General features: G+C 39.8%; 1 long non-coding RNA gene across 1 annotated transcript in view; it reads left to right on the top strand.

Annotated features, from left to right (window-relative positions):
- LOC123519819 overlaps positions 1 to 132 on the top strand; it is a 1549-nt gene extending 1417 nt beyond the window's left edge. Inside the window, exon 3 of the long non-coding RNA XR_006679102.1 lies at positions 1 to 132. This exon is cut by the window's left edge and continues 71 nt beyond it. This is a non-coding gene — a long non-coding RNA (uncharacterized LOC123519819).
- Positions 133 to 8257: the final 8125 nt, after the last annotated feature.

The following is an 8257-nucleotide window of genomic DNA, read 5'->3' as shown; positions in this document are numbered from 1 at the left end:
CTCACTGACTTCAGTCATGACTGATTGCTGCTCGCCGAAGAATTTCCGAAAACACACTTATTCATACACACACACACACACACACACACACACACACACACACACACACACACACACACACACACACACACACACATATGTATTAGATAAAAGATATATGACATAATATTTTTTTTGTCTCCTTATTCTAGTTCACTTTCATTCTCTGAACAAGCTTTTTTTTTCTTCATATATATATATATATATATATATATATATATATATATATATATATATATATATATATATATATATATATATATATTTTTTTCCGCAATAAAGACTGCATATGTAGTTTTCTTTTTATTCCCACCTTCATTCTAGTCTAATCTAGTCTAGATTCAGTCCAGTAGCATTGTCAAGACGGAGGACTTGGGACCACATTCTGAAACCTTTCAGTGTCTCATCACATTACAGTGAAACAATGACATAGCCAGGACAGTGACGAGCAACACAGTGCACACCTGGACATTGCTGACTTTGTAAATATGGCTACTCACAGTGTTAGCAATAGTAGTAGTAGTAGTAGTAGTAGTAGTAGTAGTAGTAGTAGTAGTAGTAGTAGTAGTAGTAGTAGTAGTAGTAGCAGCAGTAGTAACAGTTGTAATAGTAGGAATAGTAGTAGTAGTAGTAATAATAACAGTTGTAGCATTAATTTTAATAGTAGTTGTATAAATAACAGTAGTAGTAGAAGTAGTAGTAGTAGTAGCAATAATAATAGTAGTAGTAGTAGTAGTAATACCAGTATTTTTTCTTATTTTTACGCTATGGCTTATAGCGCCCTTAGGTCTACTTGAAGAGTATGTATAAGAAGCGAGGTTCAGCTTCCACCCATTTGTGTCGCAGACAATTTTCTTTATACGGCGGCTGTATAACCACCTAGAACCTGGGTATCCTGGTGACATATAGGTAACTTTAAACCACTCGACAAATGGCATAACTTCAAAGCGGTAATGTGGTGGGAATCGAACCTACGCGTGGATGTCTGCCCGAGTCCACGCTCACCACCTTATCCCCTACGCCACCGCAGCAGCAGCAGCAGCAGCGGTAGTAGTAGTAGAAGTTCTAGTAATAGCAGTAGTAGTAGCAATAGTATTAGTAGTACTAGTAGTAGTAGCAGTAGTAGTAGTTGGAGGAGGAGGAGGAGGAGGAGGAGGAGGAGGAGGAGGAGGAGGAGGAGGAGGAGGAGGAGGAGGAGGAGGAGGAGGAGGAGGACTACTAACAGTAGTATTACTGGTAGTAATGGTAATTACTTGTAGTAGTAGTAGTAGTAGTAGTAGTAGTAGTAGTAGTAGTAATAGTAATAGTAGTATCAGTAGCCAAGCGCAGCAGCAGCAACAGCAGTAGCAGTAGCAGCAGCAGCAGCAGTAGCAGTAGCAGCAGTGGTGTAGTAGTAGTGTTGTTGTTGCAGCAGCAGCAGCAGCAGCAGCAGCAGCAGCAGCAGCAGCAGCAGCAGCAGCAGCAGCAGTGGTAGCAGCAGTAGTGGTAGTAGCAGTAGTAGTAGTAGTAGTAGTAGTGGTAGTAGTGTTGTTGTTGTTGTTGTTGCTGTAGTAGTAGTAGTAGTAGTAGTAGTAGTAGTAGTAGTGGTGGTGGTAGTAGTAGTAGTAGTAGTAGTAGTAGTAGTAGTAGTAGTAGTAGTAGTAGTAGTAGTAGTTGTTGTTACAGCTGTTATTGATGTTGAAGTCGTTTATGGTTCAAGAAGCAGTTTCATTCAAGAAGGTAACACAAGCTTCCAAAGGAACAGTAAAAGCACGTCAAATTTCAGGGATCTTTATGAAACAACAAGTAAGCTTTCATGCGAATATATGTGAACATACTTACAAAAGATGGAGCATAATAAACTTGAGCTATTAGATTTTGAGAGTATTTCTTGCATTTATTCTATGCATTCTGTAAGAAAATTAATACGAGTCTCCCTATATCCACAATGGCGAAGTGGCTGTGCCGCGTGCCAAGTTTTCCCTCCATGCAAAAATTTCTCCTGGGTTCCACACCCGTCTGTTATCTTTGCTCAAACTCGTTGATAGATGGATCTATGGAGCTGACATCCTAGCCAGAGTAATCACGATAATCAATTGTCATTATGAGCATATATAACACATCATCGGTAGTCTTATAATGTATTATTTATCGAATGTTTGAAGCCTCCAAATAGCTCCGACAGGTACAGTTCCGCACGATACAGACATATCATGACGTACTTTCATTTTTTTAAATAGACAGAACGAGTTTCACATTTATTTTGGTAGGCTAGAGAAAAGGATTATTCATCCTGCTCCAGGCAAATTTTCAGGGAGAAATGTTTATTGTTTACTAGTTTATTGGTCAAATTGGATCAGCCCTTCACCTCTGATGGGACGATGTTCATGTCCGCTCCGAAATTCTCACTTAAATGTCATGATTCTTAATAATTTCATGACACATAGTGATTGTGGTAACACACATCAGTAGAATTAGGTCTCCTACAACTTACTTTGGCTGTATTGTTATGTCACCGCTACAACCCGCATGGAACCTTCATCGTATCGGTGTTGATATTCACTCTCTGCATCAGCCCAAGAGGGACTGGCTCCCTCACGTGCTGCAAGACATGTTCATGACTAAATTTTTCAGGCTATTCATGTTTATTTGTTATGGGTCAGTCAATGGCAGCAGGTCTGGATGTGGGCTGTTCATCCATGACTACATTTCTGCCAATTTCTACACTGACACCGAGGTTTCCAGGCGGCTCCCTGCACACATGTCTTCCACTAGAGCAGAACTGTATGCTATACTGGAGGCGCTCCATATTGTGGCGCCTCTCCATAAGAATGTATATTTCTTTATTGACAGTCAGGCTGCACTGTATGCCCTTCAATCCACCTCCCCCATGGACTGTGATCTAGTTAATAAGTGTCTTGATCTCATCCACGCCCTAGAAGGTGCTGGTGCCACGGTCCATTTCACCTGGATACCCTCTCATGTGGGTATCCCGCTAAATGAAAAAGCAGACCACCTTGCTCAGTGTGCCCTACAAGATGACACAGTGGACCCTGGCACTGAGTACACTCTGGGTTATGTTAAGAGTAGCATTAAGGACTTTGTACATAATAGCATAGCGATCAGTTGGAGCTTTGTTGCCATAGGGGCAGTAGCACTAGTCATCACTATGCACGTGTCTCCCAGAGCTGTGCTTACACCTATGGGAGACACACTGCATCACATGACAGGGTGGCAATGAGGCTCAGATTAGGCTACAAATACTTTTGGGAAGTCAGTGTTTCTCCTGGTGTGTGCTGTATGCTGTGTGCTGCACCAAGGGCACTCTGTGTCATTATATCATGGAATGTCCTCTCATTGCTAAATTCAGGCCACAAGGTCAACATGATTTGTATAGGCTCATTGACCATCTCCTAGACTCAACCACTCCCAGGTATATACTCAGGGAATATCCTCAGTTTGCTCCCAGACTGTAGGATGTTTAGGCAATAAGGTGTGCAATATCTGTATTTATTTATTTAAGTACTTGTATTCTTGTTATGTATACTGTTATATATATTTTTGATACTTTAACCTTAAGTCTTTGACCAGGGAGAGGGTGGCAAGGTCCATCCTCCTTCTTTGTTGTATTTATGTATTAATTCAACAATAAATGTATCAATCAGTCAATCAACTTTGGTTGGAAGGAAAACATATACTTACTCCAAATAAACATGCAATAAGGCAAAATATGAGACGCAGGCGATCCGAGCAAAGCGAACTAAACATCCTCGAGTCACAAAGCTCCTCGCACTTCCATATTTTATAAAACCTAAGCTACAAAACAAATTTCATTGGAAATATTTCGACAGAAGAATGAATGTGTCATATTGGCACAAAATTTTTACTTTCTTGGTGCAGTAGTATTAACATCTGAAGAGAAAATTGATGCCTTTCTTCCTTGCAATCTTGAGAACTGTTCCTCCCGCGAGGTTAGCCAATTAAAGGTCTGTCACTGTCAGATGATAACTAGTTTTACTTTTAAGTCTCCATAGATCCTTCTATCCACGAGTTTGAGTAAAGATAACAGAGGGGTATGGAACCCAGGGGATATTTTCGCATGGAGAGAAAGTTTCGCAAGCGACAGCGGCACAGGGGGGCTGCAAACCAATCTGGACTTCTCAAGATTCACTGATGCATGACTGACCGCTGCCCGAAAAAGGACTTCCAGAAAGAAGACACACACACAAATATATATATATATATATATATATATATATATATATATATATATATATATATATATATATATATATATATATATATATATATATATATATATACATACATACTTATTTTATGCTATGGCCTAGAGCGCCTGTAGGTATACTTGAAGAATATGTATGGGAAGCGCTGTTCAGCTTCCACCCATTAGTGGTGCAGGCAGTATTATTTATAGTAGTAACGATATTAGAGCCCATATTACCACACAAGCGCATCTTTGGTGTAACCACCTAGAACCTACTAAGCGTTTCAGAGAGTTTGAGGGCACGTTTTTCTAGAATAACTTTGTAAGGAACACGCATATCATTATAAAATTTTGCCACAGTGTACTTGACACCCTCCCCTAATATCCCAATGTGTCATGAATCGTAAACAGTATATAATAATGGCACTTCTCCCTATAAAAATAGGAGAAAGTCACTTATTCCTCACGAAGAAACTGACAAGTGGTGAGAAATGGTGACGTAGAGAGAGAGAGAGAGAGAGAGAGAGAGAGAGAGAGAGAGAGAGGGGAATGCATAGACGGGGAGGGGAAGGGAGGGGAGAGGAGGTAAGGAGCGAAATCTGGAGAGGGGGGGGATGGAAGAGAGGGAGGGAAGGAGAAGGGGGAGGGACTATGTGGGTGGAGCTTGTTACTACGTCACAGATAGTACTATGTCACCTTTTCTCACCACTTGTCCGTTTCTTCGTGAGGGATAAGTGACTTCCTCCTGTTTTTATAGGAAGAAGTGTCATTATTATATACTGTTGACGAGGGAGGGTGTCAAGTACACTGTGACAAAATTTCATAATGATATGCGTGTTCCTTACAAAGTTATTCTAGAAAAAGGTGCCCTCAAACTCTCTGAAACGCTTAGTAAGTAGGTGACATGTAGGTAACTTTAATAAATCACTCGACAAATGGCGAAGTTTCAAAATGGTTCGAACCTACGCATGGACCTCTGCCTGATCCCTTTCCCACCACCTTATCCACGACGCCACCACCTCCCTGTATATATATATATATATATATATATATATATATATATATATATATATATATATATATATATATATATATATATATATATATATATATATATATATATATATATATATATATATATATATATATATATATATATATATATATATATAGAGAGAGAGAGAGAGAGAGAGAGGAGGACGATGTGTACAGTGGAGCTCCGTGTATTAAGTCAGAACAGGGTGAACCAGACACAAATGCCAATGGAGTAATACTAGACACAATGAGGCAGTTGGTGACTAAAATGGAAAATATGTCAATGAGATTAGACGGACTTGAGGACTCTATGTTAACAGCATCACCCACGAGGAGAGGAGGAGGAGGAATTTCTCCTGCTGTTCTTCCGCACAGTCAGATTCAGATACCAAGTCAAAACTTCTTCACTAGCCAACCCGTGAAGAAGTGAAGAAGTTTTGACTTGGCATCTGAATTTGACTGTGCGGAAGAACAGCAGGAGAAATTCAGAGGAATGTCATGGTAAACCAACAAGTTTACCTGAACATTCTGAAAGAAATTCTGGGGTAGTGTTTTGCCAACAGTGGTGCCGAGATTCTCCAGCACGACGGGGCCCCAGCACACAAGGCACACTCCATCAAAACCTGGCTTCAGGATAGTAAGGTCGAGTATATTCCCGACTGGCCAAGCAACAATCCTGACCTCAACCCTATAGAGAAGTTGTGGGGCATTTTAGAAAGGGTACTGAGGGAGAGACACCTTTACGGTGGAAAAATTAGGGGCTGAGTTGCGTGCCGCCTGGGAAAGGATTCTCTCCTCTACACTCCAACATCTGGCAGACTCAGTTCCAACACGCCTTAGCAAGATCAGGAAGACTGGTCTTTCATCAAATAAGTAGTCATATGTTTGTAATTATTACACGAATTTACTCTTATGTTGTTCTTAACTTTGCAAACCATCTGTGGGGTTGGGGAGGCAGCAAAAGTTAGCGCGGTTATTTTGAAGATAGGGAATGGCGACCCGGCCAGTCTTTTTTTCCTCCACTGTATATATATATATATATATATATATATATATATATATATATATATATATATATATATATATATATATATATATATATATATATATATATATATATATATATATATATATATATATATATATATATATATATATATATATATATATATATATATATATATATATATATATATATATATATATATATATATATATATATATATATATATATATATATATATATATATATATATATATATATATATATATATATATATATATATATATATATATATATATATATATATATATATATATATATATATATATATATATATATATATATATATATATATATATATATATATATATATATATGTGTGTGTGTGTGTGTGTGTGTGTGTGTGTGTGTGTTTATTTATTTGTTTATTTTTATTATTTATTTATTTATTATTTTTTTGTTTTAAGTATGGCAGCTTCTTCTTCTTCTTCTTTGGGATAGACAGATCGGTGAAAGAAGAGTTTAGCTAGCTAGCTAGGGAAGAAATAGTTTGGGTGAAAAGAAAGAAGTACAGAGCGAGCTAGAAAGGTGGGGGGCTGTCCCCCTTGCTGGTCATTTATTTGTTTTTTTGTGTGTGTCGTCTTATTGTCGTCCACTCTTCTTGTTGTTGTGTTGGCAGAGCCGTATCTTCTTCGTCTATCTTGATGTTTATGGGAGGAAGTATGACGTGTGGGTTGGCTCTTTTAAGATTTTCCAACATCGCCACGGTGGCGCGCATTGTTTCTTGTGTTCCTCTTGCAGCTTTCTTCCGGTCCTGCTCCGTCTGATGGCTTGGCTGGGGTGTCGGTTCAGCTTCGGCTGCGGGTGTTTTGGAGGTAGAGTTCTTCTTTTTCTTGGTCTTGGTTGGTGTAATCCAGCCTTCATCGTCTGCTGGTGGAGGTTCGACAGGCGAACTTGGCTGGTCGGTGTCGCTGCCTTCTACGTCGATGAACGCGTCTTCTTCCTAGTCATCAACGACGGTCTCCATCTCTTCTGCTTGGACTTCGCGGCAAGGTAGAACGTTGTCCTGACGAGATGGCTGGTGGCTTTACGGCGGTTTTGGTGTGTGGGAGTGTAGGTTTCCAAATGCTTGTGTCGGAATCCTTTTACCGGGTAGTCCATTGTGCTTAAGCAGAAGAGGTATAAGAGATTATAGGCGACGTACGTCGCTGCCTGCCAGTATCTTTGCCGTACAGATGCAGGCTGATACCTTCCCCTCCATATTCCACGTCCTGAGGAGAGGTTTTTGGCTTGAAGCATATGGCTTGGTGGTGTTTTGGTTCCCGGTCCTCGCGGTGTGTCGGGCCTCCGGTCCTTTTTCTCCTTCGCAGACGGTGAAATGTACTTTATCACCTTCGCGAGGCAGATGTCTTTGAAGAGACTGCTTTAGACCAGTAAAGTGCACAAAAACATCTGTTTTTGTGTTGGAATCTCTGATGAAGCCGAATCCGCGCTTGTAGTTGTACCACTTGATGTGGCCGTGATGCTGCTGCTGGCTTGCCATCTCGAGTGCGAGTTGGCAGCGATAGCGATAGCGATGCGGGGATAGACAGGGGGAGGAAACCAAGAATGTAAGAAGTATTAAGTGTCGAAGCTGAAGTGAAGTACAAGAGGCGATAGATGGCGGGCTGACCGCCTTGCTAATGTTAAACAATTTGTTATTTGTTCCATTTTGGTTACTCACACGCACTCAGCCGTAATTTTTTTTTTTTTAAGCAGAACCCATTTAGCCCGTCACCTTACCTAACAACAAGACTGTTTTTTTTTTTTTTTTTTTGTAAGCAGAGCCAGCTAAACCGACACCATCCCTAACACCAAGACTGCTTACAATTATCCTTTTTCTTATGGAATAATAGTTGTAATGCTTTATTTTATGTTCAAGTAGATTTTTGTAGATTGAAGACCGGCATCCGGGATGACTCTCTCTCCTCGGT

The sequence above is a fragment of the Portunus trituberculatus genome, chromosome 46 (genome assembly GCF_017591435.1).
Source record: "Portunus trituberculatus isolate SZX2019 chromosome 46, ASM1759143v1, whole genome shotgun sequence".
In the NCBI taxonomy this organism is placed as follows: Eukaryota; Metazoa; Arthropoda; class Malacostraca; order Decapoda; family Portunidae; genus Portunus; species Portunus trituberculatus.
This window is presented reverse-complemented; position numbering and strand designations above follow the sequence as displayed.